This window comes from Zosterops lateralis (assembly GCF_965231275.1).
Source record: "Zosterops lateralis genome assembly, chromosome: 1".
Classification (NCBI taxonomy): domain Eukaryota; kingdom Metazoa; phylum Chordata; class Aves; order Passeriformes; family Zosteropidae; genus Zosterops; species Zosterops lateralis.
In genome coordinates this window covers 143568995-143593829 of record NC_139762.1, presented here as the reverse complement: position 1 = coordinate 143593829, position 24835 = coordinate 143568995, and positions in this window count along the sequence as shown.

Here is a 24835-nt window from a genome sequence, read left to right as displayed (position 1 = left end):
TCTGCTAGTAATGGAAATTTCGTGAATTTTATGCACTTGATATTTTCAGGACAACCAGGAGATCAGATCCAGCCAGTATGAGTTTAGGAAAAGCAGGTTCTGCTTAACCAACATGATTTTCTTTTAAAACCAGATTTCTGTTTATGACCAAGTGATTCTTCTAGTGGATGAGGGAAAGTTTATGGATTTAGTCCACCTGGACTTCAGTAAAGCCTTTGGTACTGTCTCCCACAGAACCCTCCTGTGCTGGAAAAACCAGCAGCCCATTGCTTGAACAGATGCACTCTTTGCTGGGAGGCTGGGCCCAGAGAGTGGTGGTAAAAGGTGACACATCCAGTTGGTAGCTATTCACTAGTGGGGGTCCCCAAGGCTCAGTACTGGGGCCAGTGCTGTTTAATAACTTTATCAGTGATTATGGATGTGGGGATGGAATACATATATCCTCACTAAGTTTGCAGATAACACTAAGCTGGACAGGAGCGTTGATCTACTGGGGAGTAGGAAGGCTCTGCAGAGGGATCTGGACAGGCTGGATTGATGGGCTGAAGACAATATGAGATTCAACAAGGCCAAGTGCCAGGCCCTGCACTTGGGTCACAACAAGCCCCTGAAGTGCTGGGGACTGAGTGGCTGGAAAGCTGTCCAGTGGAAAAGGAGCAGGAGTGCTGGTTGGCAGCAGATGAACATGAGCCAGTGTGTGCCCAGGCAGCCAAGAAGGCCAATGGCATCCTGGCCTGGATCAGAAATAGTGTGGCCAGCAGGATTAGAGAAGTGCCTCTCCTCCTGTACTCAGCACTGGTAAGGCTGCACCTCTAGTGCTGTGTCCAGGACAGGACGACATGATCTCAAGTTGTGACAAGGGAGATTCAGGTTGGAAATCAGGAAGAATTTCTTCACAGAAAGGGTTGGTAAGCATTGAAAGAGAGTTCCCTGTGATGTGGTTGAGTCACCATCCCTGGAAGTGTTCAAAAAATGACTGGATATCAACACTTAGTACTATGGTCTAATTGTCATGGTGGTGTTTGTTCAAACTGGACTTCACTCTTGTAGGTCTTTTCAATCTCAGTGATTTAGCAATTCTATGTTTCTCTGTTCTTGTGAGTACTATTCCTGTGCTTAAAAGAATAAGCAGAATGGTAACAGGGTGCATATATGCCTACAAATATGTGTTGAATTGTTGTTAGGATTTAGTGTTTTAACATATACTTATCTGATGATTCTGAGAACAGTACCTTTCCAATGTAATTTTTCAATTAATCTTATATACAAAGACTATATATATCAGTATTTTAAATGCCATTAAGAATTTCCAAATGTAATAATAATGATTAACTATGGGTTTGACCCACACTCTGAGGGTCCAGTCTGGCAGAATGTGGCTATAATGATGAGCAAGAAGGTTGATCGTGAGTGCCTTGAAATATCAGAAGAGTTTTAATAAAGATGGAAAATAATACAAAATGCAAAATAACAAAGCTGAGCACAGCAAAGAGACAAACTCCTTGCTGCTACAGCACCTTGAAAAGCGAAAAGCATGCAGTTCCTCTGTTCTCTCTCTTTAGTACATAATAGCTTAGGTGGCCTTTTGGCTCTTGGCACAATGAGTGAAACAACAGTCTTTGAGTAACTGCAGGGTCCAATCTACACTTCTGGGCTGGCCCTGAGCCAATTGCAAAGAAAAATCCACAGAACTTTCCAGCCAACTTCTTAATATGTCAAAAGGTTAAGTGAAACTCTTTCCCTATTTGGAAGCACCTGCTAGAGGCGTAGGGATGGCATTACCACAGTCTACTTGATCACAACATCAAATTGTTCTAAATGCAAAAAAAATACTCATATCTGTGCAATAAATAAATTACATGTATAAATTATCTGTGACAGTTGAAAATGTTATAGACAGTATTACTACATTGAAAAGGGAAAACATAACTTTGGAATAAGAATTCAAGAATTCTCATTCTCATACTGTAAAATATTCAATATATATTAAAAAAAATGTTGACATACACGTATTTACTATCCAGGCTCAATATAATCTGCCCTAAAGACTTAAAGGCCAACATTATGGCTAAAAATCGTCTTTACGTATAAGAGAATTTTTCATTAACTGATTGAATCTTAAATTTTTCTGAATCCAGTGTCACACAAAGAGAAAAGCATATGATATTTTCATCTTCCTCAACTCCACTTCCCAGATTCCAAGATGCCTAAGAAATTTTATTTAAGATTTTATGCTAATAAAAGTTCATCTGAATGTACATTTCAATTAAATTCTCTGCCTATTTATATATAAGGTTATTGACATTTTTGAAAAAAACCCCATAGTATCTATAAGGTGATGAAAAAGCTACTCCTTTTCATTTGGATTATTTTGTCATTGATTACGAGAGAGAGCTAATATCAATCTAACTTTGCTTCAAGGAAGAAGACAAACTATGAAGGTCACTTGCATATGACATTCCAGAAACTATTTCATCCCACTGCAGGAAAGAAAAAAAAAAAAAAAAATTCTGTTAAAAAAAAAAAAAAAAAAAAAAAGTTACAGCCTTACAGTACTGAGTAACTTTCTGGCCTTTGACAAAATGTTAGCACTAGGATGTGCTGAAATTTTTTAATTTTGAGTCTTTTAGCCATGGCAGGAATTTTTTTTAATTTTTTTTTTTTTTAAGAAGGAACATTCAAGGAGTGTTAAGAACAGCTGAATTTGGGGTGGATTGTAGTAATTTTGTTCACAGCTTTGTTTTGTCACTTCTGCCCAACAGAATTATGCCTTGAGCAGACGACCATGGGAAACTATAAGGAACTTTTTTATTAAGCCACTACAAGGAGAGGACAGAGACTTCACACTTTTGTGAGTTATGAACTAGATGAAAGACCTGGCATCTTTTTCAAAGCTTTGTTTTGATCATGCTGTACTTCTAAGTGCAGATGTATAACAGACTCAGATGTTGTATTGGATTGAAGTAGCTAGTACTGAGAAATTTCGGAAAAGGACTATTGCAAAGATGTACTAGACAGTAAAGACAGGAGTTGAGGACAGGCTAGCCTCCTATAAAGGACATCTTGTTATACTCGAATTGGTGTTTTCAGAGCTGATAAATGAGAAGAGATAAATCCACTTAAATCCACTAAGACCTACGTTGGATATGTCTCAAATACAGACAGAAGTATCAAAAAAAAAAAAATGAGGAAAGCGTGTGAGGACAACATATCAAAAGAGAAGGTGTGATTAATCAAGCCATGAACAAGTGTGTGAACATGAAACTGAATTAGAAGACCTATCCAGGAAGGAATCATTATACCTACAGTCTACTAAGATACCTAAATATAATAAAGGACACAAAGACTAGAAAGCTCAAATAAATGTAAAAGTAAATATATATATATAATAAATATTTTTGAGATTTTTAACACTGTGATTTTTTTTATTTAATCAGTAATAAAACTAAAGATTTTACCTTTTAAACTGGAGGAATAGGCTAACGTCTACTTCCAGCTCTCTTAGGTTAAATCTGCTATCGCCAAAAAATCTGATATATATTGCATTTAATGGGCAAAGAGGAGAGACTAAACTGAATGTATTTTTTTAAATAAAGGTTTTCATTAAATATAATATTTTTTTCTTGACTATAATTTTATGTAGACTCTTTTCTATTTCATTTATGAGCAGTTTTAATAAAAGCAAATTAATATATTAATAATGTGAGTATATACTGGAACAAATTTTTAAAAAGAGAGACAATAACTTTGCAGCTTGGTGGCCAGAGCACTGAAATTATATCTGCTATAATACTGTTTTATAGCAAATGGAGAAAATTAAACAGCAGAAGCAGAGTACTCCAGAGTCCAGTAGCTCAGAGGCTGCAGTTAAGATCTTGACTTTTACAATTGTTACGATGTCTTTGTTCATATGGAAAAAGATATGCATGTGACCCTCCCATACATGTAGTATAATACCTCTCAGAGGCTGTAGAATTAGTTAGGAAGAAGGCTCTCCCTTAATGACTTAGCAAGGAGATACAAAATCCTCTTGTGAAACCACCAAAAAAAAAAAAAATCCACAAGTTTACCTATTTATCATTTTTCACCTGCTTCATGAGGTGTTGGCTACAAAGTACCCAACTGAAATATTTCTAACAACAATGCACACAGCATGAGGAACAAACAAGAGGAGCTTAAAGTTTTGGCCCAGTCCCAGAGATTTGATATCACTGGCAAAAGTGAAGCCTGGTGGGATGAGTCCTGTGTCTGAAGTGCCCAGATGGGTGGCTACAATTGATTACTGTGTCTCCTTTTACCCCATCATTCTGAGCTTTTAGTTTATTTACCCCACCTAAAATTTCCATGGTTGATTTTTGTGGAGACTGTCTTCACCAGTTTGTTCAGTCTGTTGACTTGGGCCAGGGTGGATCCAGTCTCTTGCAAGAAGGTTTTGATCCTTTAAGAGAGCTCCATGGTTGTAGAACCTGAAGCCCTACCCAAACACCAGCTATATAAGCTATTTTTGAGCCATAAAGTCTGCTGAGTCCTCCTAATGTCCTTTCTCCTCACTGGCAGGAGTCAAACATTATGTGTATTTCTGTCCACAGAGCCCTATACACACATTTTGGCAATTCCCAGGTGAGCCCTGTCTATCTTATTGGTACCTTTGTGGAATAACTGCAGAACCACAAAGCTGGATGGGGCATTGGTCACCTCTCAGGGAAGTTATGAATGAAAGCCCCCAGCAAGAAGCAAACCTCTCCAGGGGACAAGTCTGGTCAGCAGGTAAGAGCATCTGCCTTCTGTTAGTGGCTGTCACCACTACACGCCATTATTTTTGTGGTCCTGAGTGCTTCAAACTCAGCCACCAGGGATGCTGTTTGACAGTATTCCCTGTTCCTCATCAGCTACAAGGGTGATGAGCTGATTCTGCAGCTGCAAGTCATCAGAAAAAATGATGGAACAATCCTGCCAAGATTCAGCTGTTAATCAAACTCACATGCAATTGTTCTGCAGAGAATAATAGGGGTCCTTTTGTAAGTGGGAGGAGGGAAAAAAGAGAGAGAGCGAGAGAGAGTAGCAGCTGATCTGGCTTGAGTTTTAAGCTTTTTTTCTAGGACAGATTGAAACTAAAGTATACAGACAAATCTGTCAGTGCATCAAATGGAGAAAAAGGCTAAAAACAATATGTAGACATTTAGATAGATAAAGCTACATGGAGATTCATTTCATGTAAATGATCCACTTGCAGACTATGCCACTGCTTGATATAATAGTAAATTGAGAAAAAAACATTGCTACAAGGCATTACTTTGTTGGTTACAGCCAGAACAAAGTTCTCTGTTCTCTGTGATACTGTATTCTATGAACTCCACCTACTATATTCCCATGGTGCTTATACAGAACAATCATGTCTGTCTTATATTTCTTACGGAGGTCATTGAAAGCTCTAAAATCCACATGAAATAGCAGAAGCTTCAGCTACCTAAATACTTGAGATACACTTCAGAAAATGAAAAGGGGGCAAAAAAAAATCTGTGAAAAGAGGAGGATTTCACTACCTTAATCACAATAAAAAGAACTTCTTGATTTATTATATTTTTTCAGGGATTTTTTTATCTATACTGGTGGGAACCTTAAAAGCAACTTTAAAGACTGCCAAATAAAGTGATAAAAGTCATACAATAGCAGTGTTTTCTGGTTTACCGTTTGCTTAGATGTTGGTAATCCTAAAGTTAGTGAATAAACACAGAGGCATGGGCAATTTTATTAAGTAGGGTAGTCCAATCTGTTTCTTTTGCCCTTTTCCATCTGGTGTCAAAAATAAAGTGTAAAGAATCTCATATTTCTTTCTGCAAGAGGGGGTTAACTACTGAGTTGGATGAGATGCTTGCAATTCTGGAAGGGGTAAGAAAGAGCAAAATCATACATTGCTATGTGTTTACCACTGCTCTTAGATGGTATTGTTTGATATAAATATTGTAGCCTTTCATAAGTAAAGGTTTCGAATTCACTACAGTTGTGACCTCAACATGAAGGCTGGTGTTACCAGTAATTTAATATAGACCTGCAACTTAGAGATACTATTGACTGTATTAAACTGCATATTTGATATATGATTTCCCATTTCAATATGATGTTAAGTTGCAGTGGCTAGAAATTTGAGAGCTTTGCACATTTTTATCCAGGAGTAAAAGATTTCTACTTCTCTATTTAACTCGTTTTTTATGCTTAATTTCTTATTTGATCTATTTCTGTATTTGTTTTTCGTTTGTAATTACATGGCCTCAAGTACATTGCTAAAATTATTGCACGCCATTGAAACATGATTTTTAGAGATATAATATGTTCATAGCTGTTTAGCCTAGTGGTTAGGATCTCAATTTACCAGTAGGAAGAGGTCAAGATAAATTATAGTCTTTCCTGAATTTTGGACCTTAAAGAGTATTTGAAGATTTTATGTGACATCTATTTCTCACAGGGAGATAAACAGAATTATCCAGTTAGAGCTATGCATTCTGGTTTTCTGTATTTTTTTTTTTCTAATATGGAACAAGATTTTCTTATTAACTAATGCCTTAAGACATATTTATTTCCTTGTACTTCTAATTCTATATGGTTTAAATTTATGTCTAGAAATAAAGGGAAACAAAAATCTTCCAAATTTTCAAGATATTTCAAAAAATGTGCATAAGGTTTCCTAAGTTTTCTATCAAGGTTAATGCCAACTGCATGCATATTTCCTGAGTAAAACTCTTGCCTTTCTAAAGGTTTTGATGTTACATTTGTTTACTTGGGAGATGCTGGCCAGCAGAACTCAACAATCTGAAGTACCAAAAGACTCCATTAAAATGCCCTCCTAATTATTTTTTTTAAATTAAAATAAAAATTTTATCCTCTTCATCTGGAAAATGATCCTGTTTTGTTACCAATACTAACCTCAAGTAGTTCTCAGTTGAACATGATTATAGTTCTTTTAATTGCATCTCCCATTGGACCACTCAGTTACTTAACTGTTGTAGTAGAGACTGGTAGTAGCTCCATATTTGAACAAAACAGGCTCCAGAATTGTTTGATTCATAAGTGGTCTCAGCTACAGCTAAGAAAAAAGAAGAAAATGGCAGGATATCTGGGACATAGCCACAACTCTTATTGTGTAACTGAGCAGTTGTACAAGAGTTGCTGCAGCTGTAGTCTTTAGTATTATTTCTCTTTACTCTCTGATATATCCTCCTAATTCACTGGAGGGATGTGAAGGAATGCAGACACATGTGAAACCATATAAATTGTTTACAGAATCAGCTTTTGTGAAATACCAAAGAGAATTGTTTTCAAACTTTTAGGAACAACAAATCAATATAGTAAATTAAAGAAATTTTAACCCAAGTAAATTAAAGAAATTCAAAATAAATTAAAGTAAATTCTAACCAAAGTAAATTAAAGAAATTCTAATCAAATTAGAGCAAACCAAATCATGTTTTATGACAATTAGTTCACGCTCACTCCAAAACTGAATTCTGCAAGACACCAAAAAGCTGGTAAGATACATTAACATTATTTACTTTGTTCTGAAGAGGTTTTACATGATCCAGTCCCCAGTGGCATCATAGCAATAATATCTTCTACTTTCACTACTGTTGTGCATTCACTTCTGCATCTCTCATTCATGGTTTATTTCTGCATCTCAGTCCTTTGTTGTCTACTTGCTCTGTCAGCTAATTTAGTGAAATGAGGAATATTTCTTCATTTCTCAAAATTGTGTTGTTTGGAAGCTTCTATTCATTGTATCTGCTTTGTTTTCTTTAACATGATCAAACAAAACTGGATTTTATCTTTCAATACAAAGTGGTTGCTTAGATCTGGCATAATACAATTAGACAAATATTAATCTGTACCTGCTAAAAATATATAGAGAAAATTTTTTCCTACAGGTTAAAACAAACAACCCACAATACATATGTCTAATACCTTATGAATATCAAAAGATCTAATTCTGCTAACGAGCATTTTTTGCATTAAAATAAATAAAGAGGACATGACTATAGAAGGTGTCATGGCACAATTAAGTGCCATGTTTATTCATTTAATAAGGATTGGGTTATTTTTGTGTTATATATTTACATACAATCACTCCTACAGGAATACAATCTTGAACACAACTTTCAAATTAATAAAACTTTGTAGAATTGCTGATGTTTCCAATGGAACATTTGAGATTACACAAAAAATATATTTTGCCTAAGACTTTAGGGTGATTTTTGCTCTCAGTGACATCCCTTCCTGTGGTAGGAGCATTCTGTTTTACTGGGTGTGAGTTTAAGGCTACATTATGACTCAATGTGTGGAACAAGATCAGATTAGAGAGCTCAGATAATTCAGTTAAAGGAAATGTAGTGATCTAGGTTATAAATAAACCATTTTAGTGATAGTTATCATTTTCTCTTTTGCTAGGTACTTACACTCAAAAACAAATTGAGATATTAAATAGAAAATACAGAAAATTGTAGAATTCTTTGCATTTGAAATTCCTTTCACCAAGAGGTCAGTATTCTAAAAATTTTTAATCTGCAGTAACACTTGTGTTAAGGATATTTTGCTTTTTAAAGAATTATAATAAAAGGATTGTTGGAGAACAAGAAGTTTCCTGAAAATTTAGGGAAATTATGACTATCAGACTTTTTTTTACTGTTAAAACACTTGTTTTTTTTCAATTTTTATTAACAGAATTGCAATGGTGATTTGTCATATGCAGAAAATGATGTTGAATGAAAAAAATCCAGAAACAACCCATAGAAAATCCAGAATTATCTGATGGATGTCCTATGAGTGCCCAGTGCTTTGCAATTACAGACTTTCTGAGCCAAAGATTATATTTAGACTATTGTGTTTAGCAGATAATTAATTACTTTTCAAACCTATTCATACTTTTAGTTTCTAGACCATCCTCTGACCAGGACCTCCTCTGTTTAATTTCTACTTTATTTCATCCTGATGCTTATATTAAACCCATTAAAATGAAACATGAGTTCTCATTGTATGTACTGTTATTAAAAAATATTAAAAACTTTTTCATACGTCTCATGAAGATCAGAATACGACAAAAATTTATTAAGATGCATACCTTCTAATCCATTGGAAAAAAATTCTAAATAATAAAGTATTTCTTTCATTTTTCTCTCCCCTAAAAAAAATTAAAAATTATTATAGATACAAATTATTAAAGAAATAACATGCTAGATATTATTCTCAATGAGTTTTCAACTGAAACAAACTGAACACACGGAAAAGAGTAAAGGGGTTTAGATAAGGTCTTTCAATCTCAAAAGATACTTAGAATTAGAAGAAATTCCCTCATTAAAACATTCTGGTACATGATAAGGAAAATTTAGAACTGATAATTAAATGTGGTATAGACTTAAAAAACATAACAAAGGATTTTAAATGTTAGGATTATTCTCATCTATATTACTCTAATCCTTTGTATATTTTATGCATCATTATATTTAAGTGATCATGCATCATCATCATAAAGATTTCTCTATAGGAGTGTGTATTAACACTCATGCTATGTTAAGGACACTGATTTTTCCCATCATTTAAGGAGACTAACTTATATCTTTCTTTGAAATTCACAGCATAAACATTTATAAATAAAATTCAGGGGATCCTTTCTATTAGAAGATTTTCTCTTGTATATGAAACCTTGATGACAATAAATATATATAAAAATTGAAATATAATTGGTATATGATATCATAGTTAATTTGAACTGGAATTTCACTTTAGATGGGAATTGCTACTGGGTAGTACAGACAAAATGTAAGGATGTGTACATACTGTGCACCTCTAGAGAGGAATAGGTAGTTAGCACAATTTGATTCTTGGAAATTTTGCTTTTTTCAAGTGTCCCAATGAGGTGGCACTGAGCATTTCAATTATTATTGTAGGTGCACCTTTTGATCTAATGATTCTCCCAGTTTGAATAATTCCACAAGTATCTTGCACAGTGCCATGTCGGCACACAAATTAAATTGACCTTTGCAAAGGCAGCCAAGATCTGTAGAGACAGATGGACAAAAGCTGAGGTATGGAAGCAGAAAAGTATTAATAAATGAAGATATGTACTAAAAATTAGGGTATTGCACTCAGTGTGGACCTTCTTTTATAGATTGTAATTTAGCTTTCCTCAATTTTCTCTAAGGTAGTCTTAGTTCCAAATACTGTGAGCAGCATCATGCTCCTGTTTATAAGAACAATATTTGAGAAAAACTTATTTTTCCTTTAGATAAACTTTTGATTCAAATCATATTAGAACCATTACAGGTGTTTGCATACATTATTTTTAGATTATGTTATTGAGAAAAAAATAATATATAGAAAGTTTTGTTGGTTGCAGAGATCATATACCATCTATATTTCAATTTTGCTGCATATATTTAATGAAAACAGAAGCAAGTACAGGTTTACAGAGTACTTTACAGTGCTTGTCTTCTAGAACTTTCTTATGGTGCCGTATTTTTCTCATTTGAATTGATAAAAATAATGCAGAACCCTACCTCAGAAGATACTTGATACAGGATCATTATTAAATTAATCCATTTTAAGTGACCTTTTATTTTGCAGGCAATGCCTTCCAAGCAAATTAAGCAAAAGAAACCAGAAATAGTACAGTTTCTAGTGCCAGTAATGTGATTTGGAAACAATAATAGCAAAGCTAGATATAGAAAGTGCTTCATGAAGTCTATCAGACCTTACTCCATTCTACAGGATACTTGTGCTGATAACTGTATTAAAGTTACTTGGAATGAGAAAAAATTTACAGTGTTATTGTTTAGTCCATTTTGATCCACCAAAAAAATAGCAATTTCATCCTAAGACTACATCTCACATATACTTTACCATTCCTTTAGCAAAATGCATGGGTAAATCCTCAGCCATCTGCAGTCATTGCACTCCAATTAAGCTAATTAATGAGACTGATGTGACAGGATTGTTATATTGACAGTAAGAGCATTTAATTTGCCACAGAAATAGATGTAGCTTGTTAGTCATACCCATTTTGGAGATCCTTGAAGTAATGCAATCTGATGTCATCACTATTGCATCAGAAAGGTGTGGTGAAACACTCTTGCTTGATTTGTGGAACTTCACCAGTTATTATAATGAATAATAAATTCTTTCCTGTGCCCATTGCATCAAAGAGTTACAAGTTTGCTGTCGCCCTGATTTTTCAGCCTTCTGATGTGTTTACATTTCTACTGGAGCTTTCTCACACTTGTAAAATAAACAAAGACTGATGTTTGGTAAATAATACATTCCTTCCAGAGGGAAGGACAAATTGATGGAGTTCTGGGTTGACCAGTGCAGTCAGAGAGGTGTTAACCTCGTCCCCTAATCCCTGATCAAATTCCAAAGAATATATAAGTCAGAATTCAAAATAAAAGTTCTTCTTTTTCTCTCTTCTCAACCTGATGGGTGAATGTCCTTCTTTTCACCTCTGGTGAATGTTTGCCAGCTTATGACTCTTACAGTGCCAAGAACATTCATTCAATACAAAACTATGCACAATATCATGATTATGCATTGTTTCTCCTTGGCATATTTTTTAATATCTCATCCTGCACAATGTCCTAGTAATAACATACTTTTATCAGCTCTAACCAAATTAGCTTTTGCTTAGGAATAAAAGTACAAAATTTGTTATTCAAAGGGAAGACTTTTGTCTTATTCTGGGAGATAGGCAACTGCTAGTGACTTGGGATTTTGCTGATATCCTTGATATGATTTGAAGGCTTCCACCTAGAGTACACTCTGACTTTGAAGACACTGTGAGGGTGCAAACATGGAGTTTATCACTTAACAGCAACTCTTTATTATTGTTCAGTTTGATGTATTTCTGAAAAACACATTAATATGAGAGGCAATAAATATTGATAATACTGATATAATTACCTGTGATATAATTTTAATTAAATAACTCAATTTAGAGTCAAATTTATTTTAAAAAATGCTTTAAGTGTTTTATCTAATCTCATTTTTCTTTATTCAAACTTATCTCTTGGCCAAAACAGGACTCTCATTACTACAGAACATTTCATGAAAAAAAAAAAAAAAAAGAAAAGAAAAGAAAAGAAAAAAGAAATTTCTTTTGTATAGCTATTATTATTGATGTGGGGGGTTTTTTTGTTTGTTTTTGTTTGTTTGTTTTTGTTTGGGGTCCTTTTGGGGTTGGTTTTTGTTTGTTTTTTTTTTGTAAGGAAACATTCAATCTGAAAAAACTGTTCCTAGAAATTGTTCAGTTTAAAATTTTTTTCGATCACATATTTGCAATTATGTATAACTAATTCCTTTGATTAAGTGTAGAAATATGTTTGCAGAAGTATTTGGTGTTGAGAGTGAAATAAAGCTCTACTCAGTCTTCCAAAATTAGAAATCTCTATTTCTACAGAACAGTTAATTTTAGATATCGAGGCCGGTTTCCTATCATGTTTCCTAAAATTATCACAACATTTCTATTAAAAAGAGATTTAATAGATTTATGTTCAGCAAAAGCACATTTTTGAATAAACCCCACAACCTGTACTCCATACTGGTATAGGCAAAACTAGCTGACTTTTCTTCTGGAATTGGAAAGTTCCTTGCTAACGTGAAAGATTTAAAAGACATTGTAACATAGTTGAATTGTGTTGTAGGTGACAAAGTTTATGCCATCCCCACTGTTAATTAGCTGTCCACCCTGAGTTCACCCACTTTGCTCAGGTGCTGTGAAGGAAACCAGTCGTGTGACTCACTGAGTGCCTGAAGCTCGCTGAGAGAGCTAAATTCCCTGCTCTGACATGAGCATGGGTGATATGCTTGATCTCTTGGACACTGGAACCATGAAGCTGCCAGCTGCTGACAAATCACTCAGAACTCATCTGACAACAAAAGCGATACTGAGTTATCCATCATCTCTTAAATAAAGCAATTACAGCTGCTCTGTACTAATTATTCATTTCTGTCCAGCTTCAAATATTTAATATGTCCATCCTCATGTCATTCTCTCCTGGCAGATATTTCCTCAGCACAAGGAACACATCACCTGTGTTGTGTTGACGTTCACATTGTTCAGTATATATTGATTGCAGGCTGTTATGTACTGGGTGTTATTTGTCACAGGGTGTCACAAAGGGCACAGATAGCTTATGAGACAAAAAGCCGCAGCTGTATTAGTGCTGAATCCTTGAGAGAACATTAATATTTTAGCAACTAAGAGTGCAAATACAGTTAAGAATTCAGCATTTAATATTCAAGAGTGGTGTGTGCTAATTGTGGATTATATATGAATATATATGAATATATATGAATAAACTACAGCCTTGAAAAAATCCATTCAACAGAATTGTTCAAATTATATTTAGGAGAACAAAAAACCCAAATTAAATACTGGCATATATATATTTTCCAAGTTATGAGGTGATTTGGAAGGAATCTGCTGCCTATCTTCTTGCTTCCACATCAGACATTCTGATGTTGCAGATATAAATCTGAAGTTTGAAAAACAAAGTTGGTCCTCTGTCTCAGTTATGTCTATTCATCTCCATGTTCCTCAGCATTTGTAGCTTAATATCTAGATTTGTCTGACTTGTGGTCTGGTGCACTGAGCTTGTGTGACAGAGCTCAAACTGAAGAGCTGCACTGTCTTATCCAAGCCTCAGAATAACACAACAGATTCCTTGTCCTGGAGTAAATAGGTAAATATAGATCATATAATATCCTGAGCTGGAAGGGACCCACAAAGATTATTGAGCCCAACTCCTGGTCCTGCACAGGACATCCCAAGAGTCACACCATGGATGTGAGGGCATTGTCCAAACACTTCTTGAACTCTTCTCTATCTATTGCTGTGACCAATTCCCTGGGGAGCTGTTTTAGTGCTCAGCCATGATCCAGGTGAAGAACCTTTTTTGGACATCCAACCTAAACCTCTCCTGACACAACTACAGATTATTCCATTGAGTCCTGTCACTGGTCATCACAGAGAAGAGATCAGTGTCTGCCCCCCCTCTTCCCCTCATGAGGAAGCTGTAACTGCAATGATGTCTCCTTTCTAGGCTGAACAGACCAAGTTACCTCAACCACTCCTCTTACCACTTCCCTTGTAGACATTTCACTACCTTCAGACCCCTCCTTGGGACGGTCCCTAACAAGTTTATATCCTATATTGCAGTGCCCAAAACTGCACACAATATTTGAGTTGAGGCCACCCCAGTGCAGAGCAGAGCAGGACGATCCCCTCCCTTGCCTGGCTGGTGATGCTGGGCCTGATGTCCCCCAGGACAGGGTTGGCCTCCTGGCTGCCAGGGCACTGATGACCCATTTTCAGCTTTCTGTTGACCAGGACCCCCAGGACCCTTTCCATGGCACTGTGCTCCAGTCTCTTTTTCTCCAGTCCATGCATCCATGGTTGCCCCATCCCAGGTGCAAGACTGGACACTTGTACTTGTTGAACTTCATATGTTTGGTGTAAATGGCATTGGTTGTACATTTGCAACACAGCAATCAAGACTAGTGGCAAGGCCAAAGCTTGAACTCCCATATCCAATGAATATCAGCACAGTTTTGCAAACAAATAATACTATTTCACTTGCATTTGGAAAAGTGACTTAAAAATAGCATTCTAGTTTATCTATAAGGGTGTTCAATCTTTAACACCACAGTGTATTGAAGCATTGATTTAGAAGAATTAAAGACTTTAGTCAAAATAGATAGTGCTGAGATAATGTAGCTAGGACTTCCTTTTTTGTTAACAGAAGCCAGACTGAAGGAACTGATAAATCATGGAAGCTGACAAACTAGGCTTTTGCATCCTGAATAATCAATAGACCCCATGAATACAATACAATCATAAATCAAACAGTCCTGGAAAAAACAAGATTTAGCTGTCACTAACACTAAAGGTTAAAAAGTCAAGGGAGGAAGACCCATCTTGCTTCATCATTTTGGGACCCCACCCCATAAAAAGGACCACCAACCCATTTTAAAGAACAAACTATGCATGCTTAATGGCTTTTTGGGCTAATTACCATAAGAAGCGGGGAATGGGATGTACCAGAGTTATGAATATGCATTTGTGTTTTGGGTATTCAATATTCCTGTACATAAAAGACCCTGTGATGATCTGTAAATGGCACGTGTGTATTTGGGAGCGATCCCGCACGCTGCCCAGCATCGTAATAAACATACACTTTCTAACTTTAAACTGTAGAGAGTCTTTGTCTGTCATAGTTGGATATTGGTATTAGATTAATATCCATAGTATTTTTAATAAATCACTATGCCAGACCTTACCCTGCTGGATTTAGGGCTGGAATTTGCAGCCATAAACCAGTATTTCCTAGCTCTAAACCAGAATATCTTGGTTGGGGAGAGGGAGGCAGAGAATATGCCATGGCATAAAATGGATGTTGGTAGGTCTGGGGTCTCAGAGTACTTGAAAAGGTGACTTTTGTGTTTAGATTTACTGGAGTCATGAGCAGGAATAGCTACGCAGTTACAGACACCATAGTGCTAAACACAGACTCCTCTTTTCCTGAAATAATATTATCATTTTGTAACAGTTTTTTGCAACCTTCAACATCCTCATGACATATAATATTATCATAGATATCAATGTCTCTCAATATTCTGTAAATATTCACTATAAAAAGAAGCAATTCAATGGAGTGAATAGAACTATTCCCAAATAAAGCTTGTAGCATCAAGATTACACTAAGTATCAGGCGTCTGTGTAAAAGATGGCAATACAAAAGGGGCAAAAGAATATTCAACTGAAATTATTTAGCTTAAAAAATGTGAAGTACAAACTAAATTAAATTAAGTACACTCAGAAAAATCTTGAAATCAAGATTTCTCAAAGCTGACTTTTTAACATCCAATCTTGACAGTTAGAAGTAGTACATTTAATGGGTTATTTATCAAGAACCTCTACAAATCATGTTTCAATTTATGTTCTTAACACTGAAAAAGTAGGAAAGAGTGTATTTTAATGTTTATTCAGTGCTAGTTTCCTCCTCAATCTCAGAAGAAGCAATATCAAAAAAGAAAGTATGCAAGTGAATTTCTTAAATGTTCTATTAATTCACACTTTATTTCATTAATTTAATAATTTGAAGCTGTGGTTTGAAAACTTTTCTTATTTAATATACACATAATTTCTCTAGGTATTGTCACGTTGGTCTTCCAGCAAGTTATCTACTCTTATCAATGTCCTTCTCTTCACCACTTTCCAGTCTGGGATTCCAGAAAGGTGTATATGTCTCTTGTCCCTCTAGCTTCTAATAATTTAAAATGAAATGCAGTTTGGACTTTTAAAATGCAACATTGGATTTTTTTTTCCCCTGACTAAGGTGCAAAAATTTATAAAAGAAAAACCAATGAAAGCAAATGGTAATATTTTTACTATATACTCAGGCACTGAAATGGAAATATTATTACACAATGAATTTTTTAATTCATCCGTTAATGAAGCAAAGAACAAGTGTAATAAATGAGACAGTGCTGTCTTGCTCTCAGACCTGGTGCTGTACAACTTAAAGGCCATATGTTCCATTTATTACTCATTAGATTTACCTTGAGCAGCTTTCCCACAAAAGGCAGGCTGTACAGGTATACTGGTGGGAATGGTTCCACTGGGATGAGAGCAGTGCCCAAGTTAGCTTTCAGACAAAAAAAAAAAAAAAAATTGTGTGTAAACATAGTTATAAAATGGAAATTTTTTACTTATGTGATTGTGGAAACTGACAGAAGTTTGGATCTAAACAAATACTTATCAATCAGCATGGTTGTTACCAATGTCTAACACTTTACATTGACTTATGACTGTTCATGGAGACATACATTTAAGGTAAAAATAATTGCTAGCAATAGATTTACAGATCACTCTAAGCCTGCAAAATCTGTGAAAAACATTTTTTCTCCTATAAATTAGGTGACTTGAGAAGCTCTTCCCTAATAACGTGCTAGGTGCATATGGTGTGCAGTATGAAGTGTTTATTTGGGTTCTAACCAGGTTTAAAACAAGGCGTGAAATAACTAAAGGCAACATATTTTACATATGGAGCTAAGAATTTATTGTTAATCAAATTAAAATCTTGATCTGATCAAAATCTAGCAAACATCCATCTTTAGTCCTGTTAGAATGATATACATCTTCCAAATATAGAAAACTTCATTGATAATAATATGCTTGCAAACTGTTACTCCTGAGAGTATCCTCTGAGCTGCCCTGTTGCTCTGGAGTTGTTCTTGCATTCTTAATATCCCTCTGCTCAATGGCACCAGACTTCTTCATGCAGAGACAATGAGATGCCTAAAGCTTCCCAAGCTCTGTGCTGGGTGGAGGTGATGTTCAAGGTGGAATGGGGACATTTCTTTCTTTTAATGATCAGCGCTGTTTTTCCAGTGTTCTGTGGGGGTGCTGAAATGGTATCATAAGTTTCTTAGTTGTAGGTTTGATGTGATTTGGACTTTAACCCTAGCCTGGTAAAGTTCCTGTCTTGGATTGTGCTTATCAGAGGTTGATAAGAGTTGCCAAGACAACTCTAATCCTCTGCCCTGGGTTTCGATCATCCTATTGTATTTTCCCCCATCCCATTGTATTTCTCCCCCACATGTCCAGCATACCCCAGACCCCAAAACCTTCAGGAGAGGTGTCTGACAGGGATTGGTGGGTCTCACAAGACCACATCCCAAATTCACCTGATTTGTTAATGTTGTGTATTGCATTTTGACCTTACCCACCTGGCTTTGTGTGATTGGTCTTGTAACTTGTATCCACCCCTGAGATTTTGGGGGAACAAAAACCCCCTGTAACCGAGGCCAGGGGTCACTCCCCAGAGGCACAGGCCTGGAACCAGGGGCTGCCCCCTGAGTTACCCGAATAAAACCTTTTCTCCCTGAGCCTGGAGTGTCCCCTCTTTCGAACCACGGCCGAGACAGCTAAGGCAAAAGTGCTGCGGAGCCAAAGACCCACGCAAAGGTACTGTTGGGCGTATCACAGCTAGCAGGGTGGCCCAGCTGACGCTGAGCTGACCTGAGAGACAGATACGCGAAGCAACAGTGTTCTCACACCTGATTGCCTCTGACTGGTCTCCAGCCCCAAAACCTCTCCCAGCCCTGGGAGACAGACACCACAGTCCCACTGTGAACGTCTGCTTTGACCAGCTTCGTCCACTTCCGGCTGTCACAGAAGTTTGACTGAGGTCAAGCAACACTCTTGTAGCCACCAGGTCATTGTCACAGCAATCTGGCACCAGCTCAGGTTCAGGCAAGCCCCCCACTGAGCCCTGCCCAGCCAGGCACCTGTTGACATTTAATTATAATGTGGCAGAAATCCTCTTGGTTGGGTTACGTTTGACTAAAGTAAGTAAAATGAAATAGATTGCCTTAGTAGAATCTACGTAGATCATTAAAACTTACACTTTTCACAGTTCATGCCTGGGAAATACCTCCCACAACAAGAGTTCTACTGTTCAGTGGGATTTCCGGTTGGAGGTTTGTACTCATGTAATCTATTCATATCATCTACACAGTCAATATTCTCCTTCTTCAATTATTTTTGGTTGAACATTAATGCAAGTCCCATAACAGACAAGCAAAGAAGCATCACAGGCACAATTATCAGCTTGGCAGATGTAGCTGGAGCTCTAATTATGCAAGGGGAGGGAGGGTTGCACACTTACTAATGAATATTCGAAATAGAAATTAAGATTTCTGCCATTAAAAAGACGTCATAAGAACTATGCATCCTTTCTTAAAGAAAACTGAATCTATTATTTGTAAATCATCATCAGTATTTTGAATTAATTCTAGCATTTTTATGCCCTTGTCTCTTTCAAAATTTATCCCTTGGGGTTTTTTTTTATTTCTCTGTGCTGTTGTGGGCTGGCTATATTTACAAAAAAAAAAAAAAAAAAAAAAGCATCCTTCTTGGTTTTAACACACAAAAATGCCTTCTCTCTCTTTTTTCTGTATGAATTATCATTTTTAGTATACCTTTTTTAATTTTTAAAGGATTAATAATTATAAAAAGACAACAACCACAGAAAAAAAAAAAAGGTTTTTGTATTTTTCTAATATAAAAAATCATTATAAAAATCTGTTGCAGAATTTATTTGTGGATCCCAAAATCTAAGAATGGACAAAAAATCAGTTTATTGTCTTTTATAAATTAAATTCTAAGACATATATACTATAAATATTACTAGAAGTTAAAATTAAGCACTATTAGATATTATTTATATCAAGGTATTGTCTCTTTATCATGTTCACTTTAAAATGCATAAAGCCCAAAACAAGGGAGAGAACAGAGAAATTTACACTTAATGTGAAATTTACAGTTAATGTAATTTTTTTTAAAAAAGGAATTTGTAACAGTGAACTGCTTAACTGATTTTACTGTATAAATCTCTGTAAATACTCAACTTTTACATAAAATAAAAAAGTCACATAATGCGATGATTTGCAGTGCTGCCTACAGCTACACTAAAGCCAACAGCTTTTCAAAGGGAGAACAGGGGAGTGAGAATCACTCCCATGAGTAATGGACAGCTAAAGGGAAGAACTATAAACACTTTCTGTCTGCCACTGTGTTCAGATCTTGAAAGATATAATCAAGCCTCAAACTATCTTTCAGATGTCTGCAAAGTCTGCCTTGCAGTGAGTTCCATTTTTCCCAAGAGCAAAAATCTTTCTTTAGAAGTGGAATGTCTACACTGCCATAAGCAGACTGAGCAAGCAATAAATTATTTTAGAAGTGAAGCTGAATAACACAGGCATTTATGTATTATGCCTCTTAAGAACCTTATCTTTCATCACAGGAGTGCTAGACCTGTGTGGTGTTGTAGACCTGTTGTTTGACTGGCACAAAACATCAGACACAGTTCCTTGAGACTTCATGGCCACAGCTGTACAAACGGTCTGGGTGACAGCATATACAGATGTGATATTTATTGATAGCTTAATGCCTAATACATGTTTGAAAGAGATTTGTTTTACCGCATGTGGTTCCACCAGGCTGTTAACGTCTACAGTGTAGCACCTCGAATTTTTGGTGAAACTAATCCCTAAAATAGCAAGGTTATATTAAGGGCTGAAGGTGACATGAAGGATAATATTCATTGTAGCAGATCAGTGTGATTCTTATTTCCTGCTCTCCAGTTTCTGAGGACCAGAGAATCAGTCCACTCATAACTGAAGTGGAGGCATGTAGTCCAAATAAAATCTTCTGCAAACTCCTAATGATTTTGGTGAACTCTGTATCATCATCGTGGACCTTCTGTGGGTGTAAATGCTTTTCTCTTGCAATATTTCTGTAATTTATTTGAAGGCAAGTGTCAATGAAGGGGAAAAGGTGCATATTTGCTTAGGACCATGAGGACACTTATGTCACAATCATGGACTTAAAAGAAATTTATAGATATACTTAGTGGTAAAAGCTCTTATGAGAAACTACGTTACTTCATGGGCTGGAAACATTTTTAAGATATGATATTCATGCTCTCAAAGGCTAGTGACCGATTACAATTTAAGGGTTTTTAAATCCACTGATGTTTTAGGTCTTGCATGATTAACAATATGTTTGCAAAAGACATTTTTATGAAGGCTTACTGTGGAGAAGTTATCCATTACTATACCTAAATATAGGTATTAAATGCTTATTTTATATTTATGTAATAGTCACATTTGAGCTTTTTAAATTCAGTACATAATAAAAATCCAGATTGAGGATTCTGTAGACTGAAAGTCTTGTATCTGAACCATTGGGAAGGAAATGAAGGTTGTTCCATAAAATCTTTTTTTTTTTTTTTTTTTTTTTTTTTTTTTTTTTTGTTCCTGTTAAGAGAAAAGATCTCCTCTGGTAGAGTAGATCAACCTTTTCCAATGACACAGTTTGAACCTTTGCTAGCAGAAGGAAACATAAATTAATAGGATTATTTTCATTTTTTGAGAATATTACTTCCATCTTGGATTTCTTTTTGTTGAAAGAGGATGAATGGAAACCAAAATAATAAGACCTTTTAAAAGTCTTTGACATAATGTTTACGTTGGTAGAACTATATTTTACATGCTTCTTCTCTTTGATACTTACTGGAACTACTAAAATCGGCAAGTTACTGTAAAGGGATCATCAGACTAAATAATTTAGTGGCATGATTAGTTCCAGACATTGATACATATTGCTACATGAGAAACTACCTGCTATGATATTCCTCATAGAAAACAGGGCAAAAGCTGCTATATATAATATATTTACTGTATTTAATTACAATCTGACTTGCAAGGATAAGAAAGAGTAAATTGTGGCAATGACAAGTACACAATAATCAGATGGGGAAAGAGCTCAAAGAGCTCCAAATACACTTTTTATGTCTTACTTTTTTGATTTAATATATTTTTTTCTAAATATTCCTAAATATGTTTGATTTACAATTTACCGCAATTTCTACAGAAACCCAAATAGGTATCAAATTTTGTTATTGTACATTGTGCTGTTGTAATGCTTATACCAGGATTAGAGATCAATTCTGTACTTTCTAACCGAAGCATGTTGCTTGTGTCATTCCGCAAAAACATGATGGAGTTTTTAGGAAGTAACATCAGGTAGTATAAAATGTCCTGAATTACTGTTATACTTCTCCTAAAGTAATCTTTCCAGGTCCCTGTTTTCCCAGTTTTTTTTTTTTCTCATGAAACTAAAACTCTGTTTATGAAAAATAGTACTAGCTGCATGTTCTATCTCTGTGTTCAACCAGAATTTGTGGATTCTTCTATTTTTCTGTGTATGTATGATAACCAAGAAGCAGTTCTAACTCAGAATATTCTGTGATTCTGTGAACTCAGCAGTCTCTAATGGCTACTGCACAGTTCTATCTAAACATTACACATTATTTTCCCAGTGTCTAAGAAGAAAAATCATTGTAGCCCACAACGTTTTTTTATATAGAGCTGAATTGCTATGGCCAACTTAAAAACCAATACTCTGCAGTGCTTCTTCTCTGTTAGTATAAAGAACACACTCCCTTTTCAACATTACTCCTAGTAATGGAAATGTTCAGGAGAAAACAAGGCTTCATTTAAGCCTGAAGAAATGCAGAAAACAATGCTACATTTTAAAGATTTGCAAATCTTTCTCCAAATCAAACTGTTGCAATATTAAAAACATTTCTAATGAAATCACTAATAGACTACACTAGAAAACTCATTTCAGTGAGCCAGAAAATTATTGTGATGATCTAAATCTACAATTACTTCACCTTTAAGTCTTTAAATTATTTATTTATTTATTCATTTTAAATCTACCTTATAAACACATCATGGAAAGACAAGTAAGTAAATCACAGCTACAGACAAGTAAGTAAATCACAGTTCATGGGACCCAAAAGGCTCTCAAAATCAGCCATTTCAGTTGATAATTTTATCTTTTCTGTATCATTAGAAGCAGTCTATTTATTTTCAAATGTCCAATCATATACTAAATAATAATCATAATCATGCAGGAATAATGAGTAATGTTTGAAGTAAGCAGTACCCAATATATACTGTAACTATAACGAGGAATTATTTGCTTAAGTGACTCATACTGATGAATAAATTGACATTGCCAGGCACCTTTTATAGAGAAAAAGCCAAAATTATGAAAAAACTCTGACAAACTAATGAAAGTCTTCAGCCTCGTAATAAAAGCTGAACACCTTAGTACCTGTACACAGGCTCAATTTTTTATATCCTGAATTTTATAAAGGATATGTTGTATTTTAAATAGGCCTCATGTCTGTAAAAAGAAATACATTATCATTGTGTAAATCTTCAACATTAAGGTTGGTGTTACTCTTAGAATAGAGGGAAAAAATCCTGGACTGAAATGTACAGAATGTGCAAATACAAAAAGAACCATAATTCTTCAACAAAATGCATGGGAAGTCTGCCCTTTAACTCAACAAAAAATGTCGTGATATTTGCAGGTTGGAGAAAACAACACCTTTGACGAGGGCTATTTGACACATTGCTAAAACATATAGTTTTAATGCTTCTTGCAGTGTCATTTTGATCTCAAGCCATTATTCAACTATGGACTATGCAAGCTAAAGCACTGACTTTTTGGGAACAAGGATTCCATGACAACAATGATGGCACAAATGGCACAATCTCACTTACCTGCCATCCAGCTGTCACCTGGTACTAGCCTTTGAAGGATTTGTCCATCTTCCAAACACTTCAGTGCAGATCTTTTATCCTTATGTGACATAAAATAAATCTTTTGACCTGAAATAAGAAACTTTCATGAGAAAACTGTCAATGTTTAGAAAAGACAATCATTATAAAAAGAGACAGTCTGTAAATTCTTGGACGGTTAAAACCATATATAATGTGGTTCAACATATGTCAGAATATACCTACCAATAGCTCTTTTATACCTATGTCAAATTTTTCTCCTCTCTTCTATTTCAATCCAAAGATATTACAATCTGGGAAGTTATCATTCTCTCACATTTACATTGGTTTTATATGATGTGAGGTTCACCAGATTTTGCTTATCTGAAAAGGGTTTGTTTTCAAGACTTGCAAAATACTCGGGCTATTCATACAGAAAAAAAAAAAAAAAAAAGAAGAATTTGAATTTGTGAAACAATAAGAAATAAAAAGATATAATGTCTTCTTCTCAGGATAGAATTTCATTTGTACCACTCCTGAAAGACATTTAGCCAATTTGTTTTCAAAGGATGCCACATCTGGAGGTTTCACAACCTTTTTGCATTTGTTCACTCCCCTCACTGTCAAAGGTTCTTCCATCTCTACAATATTTTTCTATTACATGCTGTTGTGGTCACCAAGAATATGCAGAGTATTTCCTATTGTAAGAAACTATTTATGGACTTGAAGACCATATTATTTCCTTTTCTCTCTCTCTCTCACACACATATAAATATATATATCTATATACAATTTATTCTACCTTTCCTCATGAACCTCATTTTTGCTCCCATTAGGCATTCTTATTAATGTCCATTAGGCTTTTCCTAACTGGTTTATATGATTCTTTAATTGGAAAGCCCAGAATTACACAGATTGCTCTTGCTGGAATCTCACAACTCCCAAGTATCACTGAAGCATTATCCACATATCTTTTTGGCATTTACTGCTGCTACACAATGTGTGCAACAGTGGAGACACAACATGGATTGCTGCTTAATTTCATTATTAATTTCAACACTTTTCTGCAGACTGGCCTGTATGGTAATTTTTTTCTCTGCATTGGTGTAACTAAATATTCTAAATATGCTACATGCACAGTTAAGGTTATTGACTATTTCATCTTTGGGCCACTTATTCAGGATTGTTTAAAATCTTGGGCTTTTTTTTTTGTTTGTTTGTTTCCTTACAGTAACTGTAGACTTTACTATTTTTTTCTTTGAAATAAATTTTAATTAGCATATTTATGTGATGTCCTGTTGTGTAACTGAATACTGAGCAGGACTAGACCCAAGACAGTCACTTACAGAATTCTGTTCAACATATCCTTATCTTCTGTACCTGTGAAGATATAATTCTACAGTCCCATGGATGTAAAGGGGAACAGAGTGATTTTAAATAGAGGATATATACTTATCATCTGAGTAATCTGCCTCATAGCATCTAGAATTTGATGTATTGAAAGAGTGAGGGTAATTTGAATTAGGACACGCTTTGTTCCCAAAGAGATGTTGCAAATTGCAGGATTTAGCAAGGCTACATCATATCTACCTACAGGCTCCACTGAAATGCCAGATATGGTTAATACAGTGTGTCATAAACATACTGAATTCTATTCTCC